We start from the raw sequence: 24,719 nt of genomic DNA on the forward strand, positions 1-24,719 counted from the left end.
GCAGCACGCGGCAGCGCGCGCAAAGCGGGCGGGGAGGGCGGCGCGGAGCCTCGAGGACGCGTTAGCTGCGGGTTTCGGTGGTGGGGGGGGGGGGGTTGTTTCGCTTTTCCACCCAGGAGCCAAAGAAAAAGGCAAAATTAACTATTATAGGAGTAGCATTAACTGCCTGCCCTCTGCCCGTAGCTCCCTGAGCCTTCCACAACCAAACCTCTCTAACACTCCCAGTATTTTGTTATTTTTTATGATTCAGTTTGGGTTTTCGTGCCTGCCAAATTAATGTCATCAACCCCCTCAGGCCCCCGCCTTGTTCCTAGGGGGCCCCAAGGCCACATTTCAGGGAGAAGGCGCGCGCCCTGCTCCTCGGAGCCCGCCCCGCTCGCCGGAGCCCTCCCAGCGCAGCGGGTCCCAGCGCTCTCCTGCCGCTGCCCGGGAGGCGCCGGACCGGGGCTGCTCCGCTGCCCACGGAGGGGCCTCGGAAGGAGCCGGCCCCAAGCCCCACTCCTGCTCCGTGGGGATAGGGAGGCTATGCTCACGGACGGCTATTCCCAGCAGGGAATATTAATTCCCAGTGCCCCTGCTTGGCAGCTCTCCTCCTTCCAAGGGGGAGGACAGCACCAACCCTGCCGCAATGTCTCTGCTGCCAACCACCCACCCTGCGGGAGGACACTAAGTGTCCCTCCCTCGCGCGCTGAACGCGGCGCAATTCTCCCCGCCAGGGTTTTAATGTCGCGAAATCTCTGTTTATTCCGAGCCCTCCTCCCGCGGCGCCCGCGCTGAAGTTCAAGGCCGCGGCGGCCGCGCGGAAAGGCGCTGGGGCGGCGGACGTGAAGCAAAGGCGGCGCGGGCGGCGGGGTCAGCTGACGGGCCCCGCCCCGCGGCGCAGGCCGGGCGGGCGGTGGCGCCGCCATGGCCGCCGCGGGGGGTGTGCCGGGCGCTCCCAGCCAGGCCCGCGCAGCCTTTGCTTCGCGTCCGCCGCCCCAGCGCCTTTTCGGCACTCGCCGCCTCCGAGCGGGGCAGACCCGGGGGCGCGGGCTCGCGCTCGGCCCCTCTTTTGTTTTATAAATATTTACATGTATTTTAACTTTCTTAATACCTGCCTCCATCCAGGGCCTCACAGGCGGCACTGACCAGCTCAGCTCCCTACGAGCTTCCCCTTTCCCAGTGGATGTGGGGGTGACTCCTGCAGAACCCAGTGCAGCCTCTGGCTTTTCTCAATGCCACCTGCATTCCCGGGCGAGCCTTCAGCGCCTGCACAGGGACCCTCGGACACCCTGCGAACAATCCCAATATTCCCTAGGAACTGCTTCCACGGCCAGGGCAGCGCCTCCCCAGCTGCCTCGTGCGGGCTCCACAGAAACAGTCATATTCAGGGTTAATCACTTTAAAGTGGTTAACCACTTTATTGACATTTATACGTGTTAGCAAATAGAAAAATATAGACATACATATCAAAGCAGTGACTCTGGAAAAAGATCTCACTGTGTCGTTATGCAAAACCGAACTTTTCCTGTCATTTTTTGCTCCGCTAACGTTGCCACAGGGCAAGCGGCGGCGGGAAGCAGCACAGCAGCAAGGAACACGCCGGGACCGGGGGTCGGACCGATGCTGCGGAGGGGGAGACAGCTCCGGGAGGGAATAACAGCGGGAAGCCCTCAATTCAGAAATGGAATTAGGGTTCAGCGGCGTCTCTATAGGGGCACGTGCGCGGAGCGAGGCAGCGGGAGCAGCTCCTCGCTGGGGTTACCCGGCTGGGCAACCGTCGCTCTGAAGCGGAGCTGCCGCTTCGGGGAGGGTGCTGCAAAATATTGTGACAAGGGGAGTGCTCCAAGTGAGGATAAGTTGGCATGATGAACAGATGGAGTATTCAATAACAGGAGGTTATTAATACTGCAGCTTGGTATTCTCTGCGCGGCTCCGTGAAGGGATTCATATGCTTGCTCTTTTCCCGTGCCCATGGTGTGCAGGCCAAGAGCGAGGCCTGCCGGAGGTAACGCGCTGTTGTTTCCCTCCCCGTGCACACGCAAGAGTCACCAACTGTGTCTCCTGGGAGAACAGTTTGGGCTGGATCCTTGGCTGACTGCAACCGGACCAACTGTGCTGCTTTCAACAGCGGCACAGCGATTTGCACCTGCTGAAGGAGAGGGGTTATGTGACCCTGTGTCCCCAGTCACAAGGTCTCTCCACCCCGTGACAGCTGCTGAAGGCACCTACTCCACAGAGAGGCGAGAGGAGCCTCGCGAGGAGGACAGCGCAGCGCTTCCCACTGCAGCCCGGCACCAAGCGGCTCCTGCCTGGGGACACTCGCCCGCCCGCCCACGCTTGCCCCTCTCCCGAGGGCCCCTCTCCCTGCAAGCTTCCTCATATTGGGAATGGGCCGTGAGGAAACCCGGGAGCAGAACAGCCGAGTGGGGTCAAGCCAGCCGCCTCCCCCGGCCTTTTACTTCCTCTGTTATCAACTTCGCCTCCGAGACACTCAACATCTAGTCATCCTCCCATCTTTTGGGCTATGTTACGCACAACCCACAATACAAGTGATTTTTTTTCCCCCATAAAATGCACCAATTCCCATCCTCATATCCAATTCTGGCACTGCTGTCACTAAGACTTTTTTTAAAAACAATAATGTTACACAGCTGGGTGGGTTTTTTTCTTTCCTTCCACAAGAATTATGGCATTTTCAAAGCCACCAAACTGTTTCTTGGCTTCCTAACAGTCAACTGGATGAGCACATGTGCTTAAGACAAAATACATTGTTTTAAGTATATGTGTTAACAACCACATGTATAAATTAAGCACAAGTTTTATTCCCCTCAGAATATCTAATCCTAAGGGCATGACCTCAGGCTTTCACAAATTAGATATATTAGGGTACGATATCTTTAGCAGATGTGACTTTGAAGTTCCTGAAAGAGGAAGTTTTATTGTTGTATCATCTAAGTAATGAGCCAAGAGACTTGCTGAACGCTCCCAGAACTGAATAATGAGACCCTACAATGCTCTTGCATCTAGACACGGAGGTTGTTACTGGCACCCAATTCTCCCTGCGTTTGTCACTGCAATGAGCGCTGGCTTTTCCACACGTGTTCCCCTCTACTTCTTCATCAACGTGCACCACCCATAGGCACATTCATTACTACAGCTTTGGAGACCTTCATTTTAAAACCTTTGTGCCTTCTGAAATCAAAATGTAAGATTCTATTTCACTGGAATATCGTAACTTTTGAAGACAGTAAATCTTGCAGGTGCTACTAGCAGAGCCAAAATGTGATTTCTGTCAGAAGAATGGCTGAATAAAACAGGCCTAACATTTAAACTTTATCTTAAAACTAAATCTTTTCAATGTGTAATTACAATCGGTCAATGCAATTTAATAGAAAAAAAAAGAATCAGGAAATAATAATTTGTTTGGATTTAATCATTTCCTTCTTCCATTCAAATCCTGCAAAGCATTTATTAATAAAGTACACACAGAGATCAGTCGTACTTTCATTTTGCAACGGCGGTATTATAATTATAGCTTCTATTTTCTGAGTAACTTCCTCTCTGTGAAACTCCCTGCTAAAGCAAGTTACTGCTTTCTGGTTGGTGTTAAAGAGAATGGCTCCTCTGGAGAGAGATTTCCAGCAGGTTCCGAGAGGACAAATGGAAATGGAAAAAAAAGAGGAAGAATGATTGACTAATGGGAAGCATTTAGTCTTCAAGTCAACAAAGATGTTAAATTGAACAGAGAACCTTCATCTACTGCAGCAAAGACAGGTTGCTGAAGAATCAAAGCAGCAGACTGAAGTTGCACCTAATGAAGAAGAAGTTCTCCTGTGTCAAATAAAGTCAGTTCATTGTGGACAGGTCAGCTACGCGTTGCTTCTTTCTCACAGTGCAATGGGAGCACTGGCTCTCTACTGGATATAACAGCCCTACAAATGGGAAGAGCTTTACAGTGTCCTCAATGAATGGAAGAATAAATTCCTTTCAAAGCAGTGAACACAAAAAGCCTCTCTCCTCTGATGTTATCTGTATTAAGTGACTAAGGGATATTCTTCTTGATCTTACCCTCTTCATATAAGTGCTAAAAACACAGGGACTGGGATGGAATTAAATACTCTGCATTTCCTGGTTATCATGAAATGAGAGGTATCGCTTTCCATCCAGTCAAGAGGAGTTAACAGACCATTTCCAGTAAGGTCTGGGCTCTGGCTGAACAGAAAAAGAAGATACAGATGAACAGCAGAAAAAAAAAAAAGCCCTATTGAGAACCATTAGGAGATGTCAGCCATTGTCCATCTGTTCACAATGGAATAAATCCAGACCTGAGGAACAACTGCAACCTGCCCCATATGGCTCAGTCCCTTCCGCGCTGCCAGGGCTTCTTTGGGGATTTGACATTGTACGAGGTGAAGGAGAAATGGCCCAATCCGTGTTCCCAGGAGCCCCCAGCTGATTCCCAGGAAAGAACAAAAGCTCATTTGTAACTTAGGAAGGGTTTTTCCTCTCACCTGTCTGAAATCTTGGACCCCCTTCAAGCTCGTGTACGTTACAGAGACGCTGCGCAAAGGCTCTGAGCTGCACAGAAGTCCTCCAAAACCAGACCTGTATGGATTAGTTCCTAGCTGATCTTCTATTACAGAGCAAAAATAGATGTCCTTTGTGATGATGCATTCTGTACACAAAGGAGCAACAAATATATAATAAAGCCTCCTAAAGACTTAAAGTTTGCCACAGATTCAGTAACTATCTCTTTGGTGGTAGTAATTCAGCTAGTACTGACTAAACTCAGTAACTGTCCAGTGGCTTAAGGAGAACCAGGAGATATCCCAGGGGATCTTCCCACCGTGATATATCTTGTTTACAGCCTCAGGACAATCTGCTGAGAGCCTCAGAGGACGGAGAAAATCAGATGAGGAAGCAACGTGCAAGATGTGCATTCGATTCCATGAGATCAAGGACAAGGCTGCCTGTTTCTGCAGGAAAGGAGGGTGCTGCTCCAGCTCTCAGGCCATAAGGCTACAGGCATTGCCAATGTTATTCCAGACCTAGGCTAATTAGCTCTGCTCAGAAGCAGGATTTATTATTTTGGGCATGGCACCACGTTAAAGCAGCGGTAGGTGGCATCTCCACAAGCTGTTGATGCTTGTTTGAAACACCTACCACGAAAGCGAGCATCTCGGCAGGAATATTCAGGAAGGATTGCTTGATCCGCAATGGGGGACAAAAGCAAAGCTAGACCTTAGCAAATATTTATCTGGAGACTTCTCTCTCCAACAAACCAAGAGCATCCCGAGTCCAGGGATGCAGAAAGCTGAACAGTTAGTCCAAGGAAAATATCTGTTTGCTGCCAAGGGCCTGGAATGCAGCTGCGCAGGGGGATTACACACGTTCCTGACACTGGAGCTAACTCCTGCTCTCTGAAATTTGCCTCAGATGACTACAAATTGTCAGCCTTGATTTTATCTTCTTGCAAATTAAACCACTGCCAGATTTGTCCTCTTGCAAAACACTGCATTAGCAGCACTATCACCCAATCCGGCGGTATGAAAATGATTCAGCAGTGAGTAACAAGTAACCCCTGGTGCCACCAGTTCCCGAAACACACGCGATTCTCCCTGGCACCTCCTCTCCTCGCCCTGCCGGACGGAGCCCCCACACAGCTAAAACCTGACGCTGCTGCAAGGAGCAGGAGGCAGCACTTGGACACCACCACTCACTCAGCTACAATGAACGACAGAAAATGTTTGGCACGTGAGGAAACCTCAACACATGTTTAAGAACACAGTAAGATCTATCCACACATCATGATTTGAGAACTAGAATGGACTATAACAACAAAAACAAACCCGTTAAAAAGAATTTAAAAGTGTAAGTCTTAAGTTTTTTCTTTGATTTCATCACAAGAGTAATATATCCAGAAATTTCTAATAAAAATCAGGGGAAAAAAAATCACTCACAAAATAGCAATCACTATGAGCACCCCTTTGTGCTCAACAACACCAACAAAAATCAGCAAAATCAGTAGGAAAAATGAGACAGGCAGGAGAGAGGAAAATCAATTCCATAGTTACAATATATGGAACAATATGCAGCCTAGGCAACCCATAACAGTAAATGGTGGATGACTTTGGAATAGCAAAAAGAAACTCCTAAGATTTCATGAAGAAGTAAAATACACCACGCTCCAGAGAAACACGTTTTATATGCTGTTTGCCTGCATGTATCTAGCAACATACTGGTATTTTTATGCCCCTGCTGCTCTATGCCACATACCCTCTCTAACCATCAAACCCTTCATAGGCAATTATTCTGGGGTACAGCTCCTTCACTAACCCAAATATAGATAAATGCACCAATTTATTACTTACCCCCTTGCAAGATTTAAATCTTAACAGCCAAAAAAGAAACTACGCAAAATCCTTATCACCACGCGTAACTCCCAAGATAAATTTCCAATCTTTAAGCGCGTTGGTTTACGTGGTAATTCACAGGGTGAGGCAGTAACTTTGTGTGTGTTGAAAAAACTCCCTCTGTACTGCTCAATAACATCAAGAGAGCAGCAATCTTATGGACACAGCCTGATCAGACTGCTTGCAGCCATACAGCATACAACTTGACCGCAGAACTGGATCCGAATAGGTGGTGATCACTGTTGTCAGATCTACTGTTCCATTTATTGCCAAGCATTTTGCCTTACAGACTACGGCAGCGTTTCGGCACATGCATGTTATGATAAAATGGTATTTCTTAAAGATTATTGGATGAAATTACCAAAGGCCTTAGCGCTTTACATTAAAAAATGCTGTAGAGATCTCGATCTTATAAAAATGTTTGCTAAGCAGTTGTCTTCATTCTTTTACACAGTCAACACTACTTGACCAAGACATTTTGCTGGGCTGGTATCCAAGCCTATGAAAGCTGTTGTCCTCCGGGGTCTCTGGGCACCCCATCACCTCTCAGTGACTGTAACTCCTGACAGCAGGACACCCGCTGCAAATATCACGCAGTTACCGCTGTGCGGGACAGACCCCAGCAAGGCTGCGGCGCTGGGACATCGCAACAGTCGTGACTGCGGGTGACACAGGAAGAGCCCATGAAAGAGTTTTTCATGAGCTATAAGCAGGGGAGACTAAAATAAACACAAACCTGCCTGTGATAGCTTTAGTTATACTTCATAGAAGAGAAAGAGGATTAGGCAGGACACAATTTTATTTGGGCCCTACATATTCCTGTGACCAGAAGACGAGCAGCCGCTGATCACAGAAACAGCTTTAATTCATTTGTATTCATCTAGGTAGCTAAAAGAGCAATCACGGGACATGCTTGTGCATCGCTATGGGAGAAGTAAAGAACAGCAGACATGTCCCCCAAAAGGGAAACACCTCCATGTCCTGCTGAACAGCCTGGGCTCTTAATTCAACTGACTCCATATACCTCATGAGCCACAAAAGTTCCATCACAGGCATCCACACCGCCTTACAAACGTTAAATCCGCTAGTGGAGGCCACAGACAACTGGGCTGGAGTAATAAGCAAATGCAGACAGACAGGGCAGGATAAATAATTAATGAGCTCTTCCCGAAGGATGTGGGGGCAGCCTGTAGGGCTGGGCGGTACTCCGGAGCCCCGTGACCCACAGAGGTTAAAGTTGACACCTTTCCCAGCGGCTGCACCTACCCCATTACCATCACAGAGAAACCTGCCTCGGAGGGAGCCCTGCCCAGAGAGGATTGAACAATAATTCACGTAGATAATAAAGAATCTGAGGGGAAAGCCCTACGGTGGTTCAAATGCAGTATTTTGGATGTTTTAGCTTGTAAGCGCCGCTAACTGCTACAAAACAGAGAGACCCTTGTACAAAAAAAGATGCAGAGAGTGAAGAGAAGAGTTTTGGTTTCTTTTTACAACCGCAGGAGGAGTCGGGGCTCTCTGCCTGCTTCTGGAGCTTTCCTGACAAGCGACTTCCAATTGTGCTAAAATCTATGGATGTTTGGAGATGTCGACAGATGTCTGTACAGCCGTAGGCTGAGGTCAAACTCATCTCATTTGTGCCCTAAGCCTAGTCTCCTGCCTCTCCTAAAAGAAGGAAACAGGACAGGCACCAAATAAATTATTTGCTAATTTACCTACTAAAACGTTCTTGTTAGTTTTTAATCTACTAATGCATATACACCCTTCTGTAACATATGGCCAACACGATGAACACTGAGCAGAAATATCTTTACTCATCTATCACTGCTAGTCCTCACAGTGTAATTATTCTCTCTGACACTATTAGAGAGCAATTGTCTGCTATTTCCTAAACACTGAACCAAAGCTTTCAAAAACTCACGGTTAAATCCCATTTCAAATGCACTCTGACTCTACTACATAGGTGAAACTGCTGGAATTTATCTATATCTTACATAAATCCATATTTCTCAACATATGCAATAGTTTCACAGTTCTTTATACGTCCAAAGCGAAATGCCATGTTCACTCTGACATCATTTCTGCTGCTTAGGGGAAGAAAAAAATTAGGTCTTCCAAAGCTGGAGGCAAAATACTACAATGGGTAACACATATTCCTTGTACATACACGAGCGGAACAAGGGGCTCCTCTGGGCGCTGCCCGTTCGCTGCTGGGCACAGAGCAGACTGGGAGAAGATTTTTTGCTAGAATCAACTCATGTGCATACGCAAGATTCACAGAGCTTTTTATCCAATCATTGCTACCTGCTCCCTGACCGCATTTTTTGCTTAAAACCACCACCAACCCCCCTCAAATGCTACCAAAACACCAAATGTGAATATCTATATTCACTGCACAGAGCATTTCTCTTAAAAAATAGATAAGATAGATAAGGATGAGCAGATGCATTTTTTTTTTTAACTTTTCCGCTTTGATGGCTTCAGGGCAGTCTGAATTTCTACATAATCCACTGGCACAATCACCAGTGTTTCCATTCTGCTCGTAGAAAAACAACAACAACAAAAAGAAAACGGGTTTTGTACAGGAGCATTAGTAGTTCCGCTTGCCCTGTGGCACATGGGGAAAATATGTCAATGTGAATTATTGTACTGTCTCCATGGATCAAGATTTCTCTCAGTACTTTCAAAATTCTGTGAACAGAAACAATTGCTAAGAGCATTAGGCTGCAATGCTGGAATCAAATCAGACCCAGGACCAACTAATGCTAATACTATCTTTCATATTGATTTTTCCCCCCTACGTTAACAGAGGAAAGAAACAGCTAAATAATTTTAATGGGAAAAAGCAGTGCATCACTCACACAAGGCAAACAATAAGAGGAGATTCAATGATTTTAAATACTCAGCATAATTACAGAAGGAAATTTTTCACTGTTCACAGTAGCAAAAAAATAAGAACTTCATAGTTTAGTTTTACCACATTCCATTCCCACACAATGAAGTTTTATTGCATCTCTATACTCTACTTACGACCAATACAACTTACAGCAAGGAATGTAATAACTCCTTTTAACAGGAATTGAGAACACCCACACATCTGCATCAAAATAAAAAAGAAAAAAAAATCCAATTCTTTGTGAGTGTGACATTCCTATCCCAGTATTAGTAAAGAGATTTCATGTCTATTTTCTCTATAAGGATATTATTCCACAGGTATTTATTAAATTCTTTCTTGTATGTCCTTTATAGTAGCAGATTCTAGATTATAGTCTATATTAGGAGTATAATTATAGTAGAGTATTATTATAATTGGCCATTGTGCAGATCTGGTAGGAAAATTTATTTCTAAGTTTCCCGATCAGGCAGAAAAACAACATAATACAAGAAGAATGAACAACTAATAAAGCCCAAATGACCCAAACAGGCATTTTATTTGGTATGTCTACCAAATTGCAAGCTACTGGCCCCAGAAAACTATCCTTCTCGGTTTTTACACTACATTCATCACCAGGATTCATGAACATTTAACAGAAATTCCTCCAACAGGAGTACAGCAGGAGACCCGAGCCAGTACAACATGACATTCTGAATAAAAAGTTAGCACAGGGCAAGACAGATTAAAAAAAAACAAAGACATTAAAACGATTAAGGATCAGCTGTCAGATCTTAAGAAGCATTTGTCACAAAGATCTCCCTCTGAACAGAGATGCTTCTAATGGGTATCTGTCATCATCACCAACAATGCAGACAAAGATATAAAATCTCTGCCAGAATGACTGTGAACAACACAAAAACGAGAAACTGCCTCTAAAAAATAACAGCAATGGCACAATCACACAGTCATTTTGGACTCCTGATAAACGAGGATCACAGAAACAAAATGTGCTTTAATAAAGCAAAATGAAAAGATCTGTTATTAGAAAAAACGCCTACTGCCACACTGACGGGCACCTACACCCTAGAGCGCTGTGATCCCGGCAGTGCAGCCAACGCACAGCTCCGTATGTGCTGCCAAGCACCGCACCGGGAAAAGCAGAGGGAAAATACGTATGGAGAAAATGTTTACTATCGCAGACAGGGTTACTGAGATTGACAGTGAAATAATCCTGCCAGTTACAGCATCCATGTTTTCTATGGTGAGAGGTTGAAAAGGGTGCAGAAAATAAGATTTGGTGCTGGAGAAATGTCTTAAAGAACAGGGTGTAATCGACGTATTCCAATTAACAGTCTTTGTAGAGAGAATTACCAGATACAAAACAACTCCCTTATTTTAGAGAAGGACGTAATCAGAACCAGTAGCTCCATGCTGCATGCAGGAGCTTCACATTAGACATTATCTTCCAGCGCTTTTTTCTTATGTGGATGCTATTCATTCTCTTGTCAAGGGCTATGGTGGTGTTTTCACCTCCTAAGCACCTCAAGACAAAATGCTTTGCAGAATATAAACACCACTCCAGTTAAAAATTCGGGGCTCAGTTTATGAGGGGAATATGTGATATAAAAGGAGTTGAAAGCAACCTCAAATTCATCCTGACCCTGCACTCTGTGGAGTTGGGAGCTGACCAAAAACTTAAAAATCCACTCACCAGTGGATACTGCTCTGCTTGCATGAGCAAAACTGATCACCTTAGTCTTTCCTAGGGTGTCATCTACTGACATAAATCTCTTGGTGCTCATGATCCATGCCAGAAGACAGCTCATTCCCTGTGCCCCGTGCTCTGGGTGTCCCTGCTGGAGCAGCCGGGTTGCACTGGATGATCTCTAGAGGTCCCTTCCAACCTCAACCATTCTGTGATTCATGTTGGTCCCACTGAGAGTACTAAAGACAGGGCACAGGGATTTAAGATGGACTGCAATACGAAGGCCACACTATATGTGAAACAGCAAACTCAGGACTTTTAGTCCTAGATTAACATCAGGTTGTTTTTAAAAGCTAACTCACCTTAACTTTGGTTATCCTTGGTCGGCAGAGATGTTTTCTGTGAATGACACTCATATGGTACTGCTCTCTTCTTAGGTATCAATATTACTACCATTTTACTTGGGCTTAGCTCAGCTGGCACCTCTTTAAGTAAAACACCTCTCTGGGCACTGCAAGAGTATCTTTGCATGTGACAAGTAAAACAGGATGTTGCTGATCAGTTTTTGGTACTTAAGTTGCCGACACTTTAATTGATGACATAGCTACCCAGTCTGCAAAAAACACTGCACGAGATGGAGCCTAGAGGAATCCAGTTGGCAGCGGCTTTTGTGAAGGGACCGAGGCGCCTCAGCCGGGAGAGATTAGAAGGATTGAGGCACTAGCCAAGATTCAGAAAAATGACAATCAGCTTCTATCTCATCACCGACCTCCTATGATCCTCGTCATCCTAAATCATTTCCATTCTAACTATCCAGGCTTCTCATCTGTAAAATATGCATAGCATTCACTTATGAAAACACTCATGTTTGCCGTGAGAGCTAATCCAGATGTTCCAGAAGAGCTGAAGAGTTATATTTGGTCCTGTCTAATGAGCCCAGAAACAGGTATGCATTCGTCCTCGGTGTTAAGTATTAGCTGCAGCAGCAATAGCTCATCATTCTGGTTGGGAAGAACATACATTAGGTTCAAATTGGACAAAATTGGGGTTCGGAAGCACCACCGACAGCAACCTCACACATTTACAACCACGTGCAGATTTTAACAAGCTCTTCTATCTTCCCTGTGTGCTGAAAATGTTATTGGTACTGGAAAAGCAGAGCTGAAAATGGTCCTTTGTAAAGTAAAGGGACCTGACAGGTCTGGAGTAGGAAAAATCTTAACTGTCATTTCAACACAAAAATGCAGTAGGAAAAACAGCACTTGGGAAACTCAATTGTAAAACATGATAGTAGAATTCTCCTGGGTGAACCCATAAAAGATGACAAAAATAAAAATACAGTAGTCATTTGGAGACATGGAGTATGAAAAGTAGAACTTAAGATGAATACAAATGCTTCTGTTAATGAAACATTTCCACAAATAAAAAAAGATTCTGTTTCTGGAATTGGGAAGAAAGGCTTCTTTGGGAAGAAAGAAACCAGACAAGCCCAGCCTGGCTGGCTTCTCTCTCTCTCTGTCCTCCTCTCTCCCTCTCTTCCCCCCCCCCCCCCCCCCCCCCTCCTGTGTTTTTTGTAGTGATAGGTGTACGTATATTGTAAAAAATGAAGTAAAAAAGTGTGTGCAAGACGCTCGTACCCTGTAAGGCAACACTGCCTTCTCCTGAGATGAAAGCAACTGGCTATCCCAGGGACTGCCAAGAGCAAGAACCTGAAACTGCTCCAGTTACAACCACACTCGTTAATAATACACGGTGGTTCCTCCACCTGCCTCTGTTCCCACCTCATCCTTGGTTTGGGCCTTATCCTGCAAGGACTGGCGCCCATTTAAGTTTGGTGGTGCCTCCAAAGTCCCCTCGTTCTGTCCCTTCTGCACGCACTGCTACACTTACCATAACTGGTTCAATTTAGCTCTTTTTTTTTTTCTTTATTCCAATTTATCTGGAAAAACAGGAAGTAATTCTTTTTTCTTTACAGACCAAACTTTGATTCTACTGCAAATAATGAACACTTGCTATGACATGGAATAAGTCCCAAGAGATTAACATTGAATTTTTTTTAATTTTTTATTTACTGGATAAAATAACCATTAATTCAGGCTAATTTCTGCTTCACAGAGCTCTAAAAATATGATGGACATTAAACAAAAATCACCACTACTCGGTTAGCAATTTTCAGGGGATCATGAATGATTTTCCATAAAATAGATTTGTATTTTATTAACATATTTGGTATAACTGGATAAATAACATACACTGTTGCAAAATAAAAGCTTATATTGGAGTAGTGTGTATTATTATGGATATTGCCAACTTAAAAATTTACAACCTAACTCATTCAGATTTTCAGAAGAAAACACAAATTATTACAACAATCTTCTGCCACACATCATTTTTGCTGTTTACTAATTCCTTCTAATCAACACCCAAATATTTTGCTCAGGAAGACCTGCCTACAACCTTCACTTTCAACCTACAACAGCAAGAGGGTAGTGCAGCTCCTCACGCTTGTTCCCCTTGAGGGCTCAGCAGTATCCGACACCCCCTCCCTATTTCATACTTCAACTGATAATTGGTTAATATTAACTAGCAAATTCCCCAACTGCTGAAAGAATTCCCAAGAGCATTAACAAGCTTTCTGGGGAAATAAAATCTCCATTGATGGTGTCATAAACTCCGCACTGAACTGAGCATGTTCAGCCAAGAGCTGCACGTATCAATGTGGCTGATGTGACGTTGTCACTTCTTGGTGGAGACCTCCTCTAGAGAGAAATGAGTAGGGCTCAGAAATACAGCCCTCCTTTGAAAGGGAACATATACTGGATATATAAAAGCTGTATCTTGAAGTAAGGTTGGTATCTACTGCTCTCCCCTCATTTATAAACCCAGTTACTCTATCAGAGAGGATCAGGCTGGTTGGTTAGATACACTCCATGATTTTTCCAGGGACTGAAGCGAGGCTGCCCCCATTCCCGACTGACCTTGCTGAAGATGGCTGCAATGTGTGCGAGCCCCTCTCCAGCTCTCAAGGTCCCCTACTGATCTCCAGGACCTTCAAAGCTGACAGACCATGGCCTTGCAAAACACTGCAGCTCCATAAAGCACCAGGCACTGGCTCCTGCTTAGCCAAGCGGGTCTCCTAATGCTTGTTCTCTGCGTGGTGGGATGGAGCCTCCTTACTTCCCTATGGAAGTTAACAGCCTTAAGGACCCACCAGCGCTCTTGGGCTCTGTCAGCTGCCTGTGCACGTTGGGACTATTCAGACACACCAACATTCAGTATTCAGTAACGCAGTAATTCAGTTTTGTACCGTGTTTTCCTAATACCCATATATTTTTCTTAAATTTTCAAGTTTCCTGAAGACTGTGTAATAATTCTTTCACAGATCCAATTCATACATATAATTTCCTGGACAACTAAATGTAATGATGTGTTCCCACATTTTATTTAAAAAAAAAAAAAAAGTTTTTTTTTCTTTTTAAGCAAAGCCTAACTTCAGAAACATTAGCACCTATTACAGGACTTGGACGAAAGCAAGGTAGTAGAATTGAAAGGCTTACAGGGAGTGAAATTGCAGCTAGTAAGAACACTAAGGCTCCTAAAATGTAATTTGGCTGTTGCTTAGGCCTCTTCTTAAAATCTGTTCTATGCCAAACAATAAAAGCAATGATGTAGCTCTAGATACTCACTTATTTGGATTCTTCTAAGTGCAATACAACTTGAGCAATTAAAAAGTAACCCCAATTAGCAGTATTTCCAAGAGTCTCTCTTCTCGCAGCTATAGAAATACCATCGTTCTCTGGTACACTTTGTATTTTCAAATACACTACTGGTAAGAATGATTGTAGGACCATTGTTATATATAGTATTGTAGTAGTAATTACACAAGCACAAGTAAATACACTATACTTTAAAACATGCTGATGGAAGCAACTTTTTCTTTCTTGCATTCATTATTACTAAACAGTAATATGGATATTCTTTATGAAAATGGGCGTAATTCTGAAAGTTATCAAGGCAAGCCTCATAGCTTAAATAGAGTCCACACTGCTAAACACTGCTAGGATATTAAGATAACCTAAAACTTTATGATAAAGTATTTATGATAGCAAAATGACTTTTAAGCATTTTACTGGAGTTAAATAAAATTACAATCTTTTCCACATTTTGTTTAATGCCAAATAAACTACTCTAGAATGAAAAATGCGGTCAGTTGTTCATACTTAATGAACAAATTAATTAATTAATAATCAAATCATCAAATCAAATTAATCATTATTAATTAATAAACAAATATTAATTTGATAGCCTTTCCATTCCTCATCACTGATCTCAGACAACCTTTTTGAAGCGCGTTTCACACAAGTGGTTTTGACGCTCAGCATCTCGGAGCGCACAGATCACGTCACAGGAGGGCAGCCCCAAAGCGCTCCTGGCATAAAATCACCACATGAAGCAGGGGGAAAAAAGAAGAGCTGGCTCTGTGCCAATGTTTTGGTTTTACACTTGCAATCAGTGCACCTGTAATTAGTAGTAGTAATGTTGCCTTCTTTAGATTACTCTTTCCACGCAGAGGTTCCAAATAAGAGGTCCCCACGTGCATTTTCACCAGTCAGCAGGGGTGTCACACAGAGGCCCAGCAGTGACTGCAGGTGGTTTGTTGGGTGGTGCTCACAGGCAACCTCTGCTCACCCTTGTTCACCCTCAATCACCACTCCTGGGTTTCCACAGGCAGGTAGGTGGCTTATTTCTTCCATCTGCCTATAGCAACAAGCAGATCCATTTGAAATTGGCACTAACTGTAGCTTCTGAAATAATTCTTTTCCTCTAACTTATGCATGGAGTTCACTTTGGATAGGAAGTAAAGCAGCTCTTTATATGGTGCTGAAATATTAAGAAATTGGATGTACAGTATGGGTTCCTCTTGGCTTCAGAAGTAAAAACAAAATAAAAATTCTGATGTCTCTGTAAGGAGGTAGGAGACAAAAAATCACTCTTCTGAAGTATCGTTTCTATGTCCTATTGCTGATGCAGGTAGAGGCAAGTATCTGCTTCATTCTGATGACTGCAGACAGTTAACCTCATCTGAGCTGATGTTCTCCAAGAAGTGGAAGCCAAATCTGAATATTCCCTGACAATTTCTCATAACACACGCAGATTTCTGCTTTCTATTTATTCAGTAATTCAACTGCAAATAAAATTTTTAAAAAGAAAACTTCTGTGTTAATTATAAAACAAAATCACAAGTTACAAACCTTAGCAAATCCAGATCTTCATGACACATTACTAGTGATTCTCCCACCGGGCAGTTTTAAGATGGATGCCCGCGTGTTCTGTGCAAGACCAACCCCAGCAAGACATTCCCACACCCTTGGAAAGCCCCTGGAGAAGCTGCCAGCCCAATAAAAATCACTTCCACATGCCCTGCTACCCTGCAGCGTTGTGCCACAGTATCACAGCCCGCGTGATTCAGGTTTATTTAGCCCCTGGAAAATAATAGCATGTCTTTCCACTCCCCTATTTACAATATGTATTCAACAAAGAAAACAATAATGTTAGCAATTTCTGCCTTTGCTTTTATAACACTAATATTTCAATGCCAAAGGTTGCAAAGATGATGAGCTGATCTCAAGTCAACAGTAACTGATATGAGACCGAGGTACCCTTCCCGTTACCACGTGTAGTGGCAGCATTTGCCTGGTTCTGAACAGGGAATCACTCTGTGTGCACAGCCACTCCACGCTCAAACTAAAGGGAAGGGGGATACAGCTGGGTCATCTCATTAAAAAAGAAAAGAATCACTTCTGAGGGTAAAAATTTTGCTCTTTCCTGAGTAATTTGCCTATTTGGAACTTAAAGATGTAAAAAGGGAGTGATCTTCTGCTTAGAATACACAGGCAGGGATGTAGCAATTATTTAAACAGTGAGTTATTGGTACTGCACAGGCCCGGAATGCAGCGCTCCAGCTGCAGAGCAGAAACACTTAGTGCTAGAAAGATAGGGGGAAGGAGAAGGAGGAAAAGAAGGGAGAAAGGGGAAAGGAGACGACTCCTAAGGCTTTGCAGTCTAAGTACTTCAAGCATAATAACAACAAGTAAAGTCCTCAGGCTTCCGACACCAAATGAGCTCAGACCAGTAGTAACCAGAGTCTCTCTCAAGTCTCCTGCAGGAACAGGCAGCTTTGTCGACACAAGGGCAAAGAGCCAGGGAAGAAAGGGAAGGGCTCCGGAGTCCAGGAGCTGCCCTGGCTGCGGAGCTCTGAAGCGCTCGCAGCCGCTGAGCTAAAACGCTGCATTGGATTCGACGGGATGAGAGGGACCTAACCCCACAGGGCTGAGGAAGTGAAAGGGAAGGCTACAAAACTGTACAGTGACACTTCATAAAAGCCAAACCAGTGTTTCGGTAACATGTGCAGTTTTGATGGAGGCAGAGAGACCACCTCAAGGAGTATTTAATAGCTGTATACCATTACTGTGGAGATAGAGGCATCACATTTTAATTGCTAACCATTATAAGCATATAACAAAACACTTCTAATAACTGAAAGCACAAATGTCATGATTAAAATAAAGTTAATCTTACTAAGTCCTGCACTACTCCAATGCAAGGAAGTCATTATTTTCCTAAATTATTTAGCAGATATTTGCAAGAGGCAACATCAGCTAATGCTGCGTGAGCAAGTTCCACTCCAATGTTTCCTCTCTTAACCTAACCAAAGGAAAACTAAGATACTAAACTAATCTTGCATACAAAAAAACCACCAAATGTTTGCAAGACAACTAGTACTGCTCTTTCTCCTGAACCCCTTCGTGGGTGCCAGTGCTGTGTGTGACATTTGAGAAAAGTACAAATCTCGGATCTCTACATATTTCTTGTTAACTTCTGCAGCTTACAAGTAGGAAATAAATTATCAACAAACACAAGACTGATATTTTCAGTTTGGATTTACTTGTGCTAATGCAATGCAAAATGTAGATGTGGAATAAAACACGACTGATATAATTAAAATATTTAAAACATTCATACCCATATTCATTACTCATATTCTGGCTAACACAGCAGTTTTTCCTCATACCTTGGAAGACATGAGAGGCAAAGTCAGACTGTAAAGTGCTGGAATGACTATTTTTTCCATAAACCATCAAACGGAGTCATAGTGAGTCATATTCAAGTGACAAAACTTAAGACAAATTTTAAAGCAAGGACTGAGGAGTACATATAGACATAAGTACTTTTTTTCTCAGAAATAAATGTTTCTTCAAATCAGAAAAAATTCCTCATCACACATCCCACCTGCACATACTAACTAGGCAAGCTCCACCATCCTGAATGCTACTTTCAAGACCTGAGTTTTTATTTCTTCTAATGGCCCACACTGTAAATCAATAGAGAAATTCAGGAAACGATAATAAGTACTTCAAAGAAAAATAGCATTGATTGCATCAGAGAGGATGAAATTCATCTATTAAATAGAAAAAGATGAGCGAGGGTCAAAAAGTTAAAAATACTGGAAGCAGATGGGAAAAGCACCACCAACAGAATGTGAAAAACTTCAATATTTTAAAATACTAATTAGAAATCATTAAATATGAGGCATGTGTTTGATTAAACCACAAAAACTGAGTCCCTGTGTGTGTGTATACAAGAAATGCATAAACATTCACTGAAGTCTGTGCATATTCCAAACATTTCTGACTACCGTGAGATAAAGTAGCTTTATGCGAAAAGAAATTCAATCACGGAATCATTAAGGTTGGAAGGGACCTTTAGAGAACATCTAGTCCAGATCCAATAACAAAACGACAATCAATGGCTTCTTTGCCACACAGAAAAAAATCTAAAGATGTGAAGCACTTTGTCATGAATTATCATTTCTTTTACCCGAGAACAATCTCCCAAAGGGCTAACCTTGCTATGAATTGCTTGGCTCCCAACACTTTGGCCCTGAAACACAGCAACACCTAAATGAAGAAGAACAAGGCACAGATGGCTGCCCAGACAGGATTACAGGAGTGATCTACTAGACCTGACTTGAGTTTGCTTTCATGAGACCCCAAACACCTCAGGAATTAGCTCACCTAAAGGTATCTACAGGTAGGGTTTGAATACCAGGAGTGCAGACTGAGACCCATTACTCTCATCAAGACTTAGGTAAAAGAGTATCTTCATCATCATCAATTACCACAGACCGAGGTAATCACTGGGATGGCTTCTGATTAACTGCAAGTGAAAGATGACATCTGTGCATGGCTCAGGGAGACCTGTAAAATAACCTCACCAACACCATCACCTTTATGAACATGTTCCAGACGCCTTCTGCAACCAGTGAGCAGCACAGGCAGCTCCCAAGACGTCCATCTCCCTGTGGAACCCATTTCTTTAGGCATTCATGCCCAGGTTTAATACTGCTCAACGATCAATGTGACTCAAAATACAATCTTTAAAATAAAAACCTGGCAAGACCGCAGTACTGACAAAGGGTCACCTATATGAAGGCATAATTCTCTGCTATTCCTCATTTCTCCCTCTTTTACTTTAATTTCCCTGATGAGAACTTCCCTTAAAAACAGGTGCTATTTTTGTGTGTGTGTATATGCATATATCATACCAGAACTGGCAAATTCACTTGTTGCAACTGCCCTGACTGTGCCCAACCACCTTAACTGTGTTCACAAATACGCTTAATTCCTGTCACTATTATTCTTGAATCTTGATGTTGATGCATTCTGTGTGTGTTTGAAGTGGTAATGGTGACAGACGCATGTTGCTTCATTAAAAAAATCCTTTACAACTGTACTTCAGTAGTAGCTACAAAATTTACAATTATACTTAAAGTCAAGTTTGGAAGTCTGTCAATATTGCCTTAAAACTAGGAGGAAATTTCTATTATTTCTATTTATATTATTGAAATATATTTTAAAAGTCACATTACTGAGGTCTTCTGCTTCAAGAGAATATTCAAGCGAAATACCTAACAAGATTTTCAATGACTGTATAACATTAACTGTATGTTACTGTATTTGTGTAACATACACAATAGAGTACTTGTTAAAGGTGACCCACAATACGTTCAAGAATTTCTTGCAGTAAATGTATGCAAGACATACCATTACTTTGCTAAAAGGAAAAAAAAAAAAAAAAGTTACTTGGTAACTGCAGACAAAGTTAGAGACAGCAAAGCTGAGTAGGCTCCAAGCGACATGCATCACTTTTTGGTTTCAGACAGCATCATTTTTTGGTTTCACATGTTTCATCTCACACGCACACTGATGGTGTGATTCCATTTCTGAGCCAAACCTCTTCTGGTAAAAAATGTGCAGATATGTAGGTGTATAATATACAAATTCTGTATTTAAGAAGGCTGAAGCTTCCACATATAGTGGTAGGTACTGATCCTGCTGGAAGTCAGAGCTAAGCAAGAAATCCACATTTATTGCTGCAAAATTTGCCAGCTGAAAAATAGAATATCTTAAACATTTTCTAGAACAACCTATTATTATTTGTATTTCAGTAACAACTAGATGTTCCAGCTGAAATCATAACCCCATGGTGTGAACTCAGAGGAGAAATCTCTCTTGTTAGAGATGAAACAAATAAGAGGGAAGAGGAAAAGGAGGCACAGACAATTGAAGCTACTTGACTGATATCAAAGTAGTCACTGGCCAAACCAGTAACAGAAAGTCAGCCTCCAAAACCAATATGGATAGGACAAAGAAATGGGATTTAATCCCTCAAATTAGCATTCTCCCAAGTGACAGATCTCAGCAGCCCACTCGCTTGTTCACAGAACTCCTCCCGCGTCTCCTCCAGCTCCTTAGCAGACTCCTACAAGACTGTGCTCCCTGTCAACAACACCAGGCTAAGAGGCAAAGTCAGCACTGAAAAAAATTTAAGTTCTGGTTCAGAGAGTTTTCGTTGCCTTCCCTATGGGTAAAGAGTTGGCACTAGGCAGCCTTCTTAGGAAACATAATTCCCGTGAGCAGAATCATCCAGCTGAACGTGCTGCATCCTGGCATAGCTGCCACATACCACATACACTATGCTTTTTATTTTTCTCTTGCTTTTCCAAACCTGTGCAAATTCGAAAGAGGAAAATTAAAAAAATAAATTTCTAAAATATAATTTAAATCACTAAAATGGAAGAAATGTGTCTGTTTTATCAACCATGGATTCAGCAGTGGCCTAGTCACACCAGTGCTGCACATGGACCATTGAGGAAGGATCTTTTATGCACGAACTACAAATCCAACCACGCCAGCACTACTGTCTGTTTAGCAGGATGGCAACAAAGAGAAATGATGCTGCAAGGTAGGAGCCTAAATCCTCCTTTTTGATTTCCAAATCCTGAAGGGACATGTCTGCTGGTGGCAAACGGACTCTAAAGAGCAGCATGAAGAAAGACAGAGGAAATCAGTCTCTCATGTAAGTGAGCTGAGTAAAACCAAGAATAGGTTGTGTTTCTGGCTCTAAATGAAGAGAAGTACTGACTTCTGGTATGATAAAAATATTGGCGTGCGTTGTCACTTTTTCTGCTGCCTTCAATTAATTTCCTCTCTGCCATCTCCAGATAAATGCTGACAGTCCACACTGCTCAGTTCCATAGGCTGGTTTTCATTTCTGATATTACAGCATCTACAGCTATGCTTGGGAGCAACAGCATGATTTAAGGGTAGTGTAACACTTTCAAACACTACGTATTTGTACATAACTCCTATTTAATTGGAGATTTTTTAAATTAAAAATGCATCAAGAATATTAAAAAAACACTATGCAAGTCTTGTATAAAATGGCTGAAATCATAAAATAAATCCATCCACCTCCTTTGTGTGAGTGACTCATGAAATGACTCCACCACAAACGCACAGAATTATGTGTTTTAAGTAGCAGCAAAATACGTTGCAAAGACAGGCTGAAGACAAACTTTCTACAGAACTCTATGGGTAAACAAGGTAGTATAATGCTTTTAAAGCAATATATTAAAAGTAAACTCCTTAAGTATCAAGCAGGTGAGCAGGTGAAATCAAGCAGGTGATGTACCGTGAAACCACGAGGAACAAAGTCATGAACTCCATTTACTTTGTTTCAAACCAGAAACGTCATGCAGATGCTTCACGTAGGGCACTTCAAGTGGGATATTTATTTTCAAGTAAGAATAAATTTTCTTGGGATAGTAAGCAATGGTTAGCACTGGAAATACGCACAATTAGGTCAGAAATAATAATAAAAAAAAGTTTAAGTATTATCTAGGAATCTGGAGGACAGACTGGGAGGTGCTTTAATTGCACAGATGGAGCGCACTTCAGGCCAAGAAATCAAGTTTCAACTCATTTTTGAAAGTTGAATTGTTCACCTCTCACAAAAATCTACGTTATTATTATTATATGAATGATGAAATTAATCGAGCTTCAGACAATTTTTTAGAGTCCAACTAAAAGCAGATAAAAATCACATTGCCCATAAGACCTACTTTCATGATTTTTTTTTTGTACTCTTGGGCTTAAAACATGGAAAGAACCACTACAGAAGACAACAGGCTCTTTACCTGGCAATAAAATACATCCCAAACCAGATGAAGACAATTTTGTTCCAAAATTTGCTGGCTGTGTCACAGCAAACATCCAAGAGAAAGGAGCACGTCTGCCTGAGGACGTCGACACAAGTTGTGCAGTTTCTAATTCTCATTATAAACTATTAAAAAAGGTTTTCCACATCACATCTGTTAGACATAAGTATGCTCAAAGAGTGATTTCTAACCCTTACAGAAGTTTTAATTACTACTATTTTTACAAGCTCTGCAACAGAGCTCCTTCAAGTAGAGCTGGCCAGTCCATTCATGCAGCATCACACAGAGCCAAAAGGAGATGCGTGAAAGGGAGCCAACTTCCAAGAACAGTGAAAAAGTCTAAAAAATACTGTGCTGTGTCACAGGTGTTTTCAGATCAAGTTATTCATGTCAAAGATTTCTTTTTAAAAAAAAAAAAAAAAAAGAAGTTTTAGAGAACGAAGTTTTGGGACATTCTGATGAAGGTGAGTGCAGACCTCCAGGACCGGAGACTTAAGAGTCTGTACTTCATGCTCAAAATACGCAGCTTAAACAGTGAGCAAAGTCATTAATTTAAAATATAGGAGGAGTGTTTAAGGCATTAAAAAAGTTTGGGGGCGGGGGGAGCGGGGGAATATTGGTCACCACAGTGAAATGCCCACATGGCTGATGTTTAGCATCCCAAATCCAACCTGACTGTAGAGCATGTCGGGAGCTGCTGATGAAAGTGGGGACGCGCTGGCTGCTCTGCTCTCTCCATCCTTCCACCTTCCCGCACCCACAGCGAATGCTCCTGCACTGAGGGGTGGTTGAGGACACAACCCTATCTACTCCTTTGGGTGCCTGTTCGTGGATCAGCTACCCAGCAGTTTCTATGGGCACTTTTTCAGTCTGTCAGATGGGATCTACTCGCCCAGTGTCCCACAGCAGCAAGGGGGGCTGCAGGTTCATCACTGGCCACAGGACAGTCATTTGATCTGCTCTCCACTGACGGCCATTCAGTTCAGCGAGGGCCTCTCGTTCCTCGTACTGAGGGACCTGGCAGAACAGCAGCTCTGCTCAGTGATCTATGCAATGAGGGCTCCCAAGGGCCCCCACACAAATGGCACATGGAAAGCCAAAGCTCGTACTTCCAAAATGAACGTGTTTTAAGAAGGGGCTGTTGTACATGTGGGACTTACAAAGCCAGGCACCACAGATCAGCACAGCTTTGCTTCCAGCTCCAAAATTGGACAGTGGTTTTTTTCCAAATAAAATAGAGTGCATATTGCACTCGGTGTCAAGGACAATTCAAATAACAACACAACTTTTCCAGCCAAGTGTGCAAGAGCGTGTGAGGTGCTTTTTCCCCAAATATTTTCTGGTGTACTTCTACTTGAAACACACTTTCTAAGGAGCACAACTTTGGTATTCTCATGCCCATTAACAATCTATTACTGTGGAAACACACATAAATTTAACCAGAATACAACACAAACTCTATTTTTAGAAGCTGGAATATTTTATCCTAGGGTCTCTTACCACATTAAAACACATTGAAAGCTGGGCAGCAAAGCATCCGAGAGGTAACAAAACTTTTAAACTGTACCCAGATGTTGAGCTGCACTAAAAGGACAATTATTTTGCCAAAATCACTGCCAAATTAAAGTTCCCATTTTGAAACTTTCACACACTTGTGTTTGGTACAGCTGCAGCTGTTTAATTGCACATAAATTTTGTTTTCCCCTTCCCGATTGTTATTCAAAAGACATTAAAGCACAATTACAGCAAAATGACAATAACTAGTCTGTTAGAAGTTCAAATTGTGGAAGAACTGTTTTAATTTAAATTCAATAGAGTATTAGAAAAGTAAAATAAACGTTGTATCTTTCTGCATGCACAGAAATGTTCTTTTTCTTCATAGGGCCCATGCGTGCCTGCGGTAGGCACACCTCCCATGCTGGCAGCAGGGTGATGTTTTCAGAGCTGGACATTCCCCATGCAAGTGTGTTCAGGCTGGTCCTTGTGTGCCCATGAGCTCACGGGACTGCGCTGTCTATGGAGGCAGAAACGGGCACCTGGGGGATGCAGCCTCTTTACTGAGACATCCAGGCTGATGCAGGTCAATGCAGACTGCAAGGCTGGCCCAGACAACGGTGTCAGATACAGAGGCTCAACCTCAGGTATCCCATAATGAGGCATTTTATCTAGCTTATTTTACAGATC

At 42.9% G+C, this 24,719-nt stretch overlaps 1 protein-coding gene across 3 annotated transcripts in view; it reads right to left on the reverse strand.

Annotated features, from left to right (window-relative positions):
• The window catches only part of CTBP1 (C-terminal binding protein 1), a 172,681-nt gene that overhangs the window by 59,894 nt on the left and 88,068 nt on the right, over positions 1-24,719 (reverse strand). The window lies entirely within an intron of this gene.

The sequence above is a fragment of the Nothoprocta perdicaria genome, unplaced genomic scaffold, assembly GCF_003342845.1.
Source record: "Nothoprocta perdicaria isolate Ctin4 unplaced genomic scaffold, notPer1 scaffold_14, whole genome shotgun sequence".
NCBI classification, from domain to species: domain Eukaryota; kingdom Metazoa; phylum Chordata; class Aves; order Tinamiformes; family Tinamidae; genus Nothoprocta; species Nothoprocta perdicaria.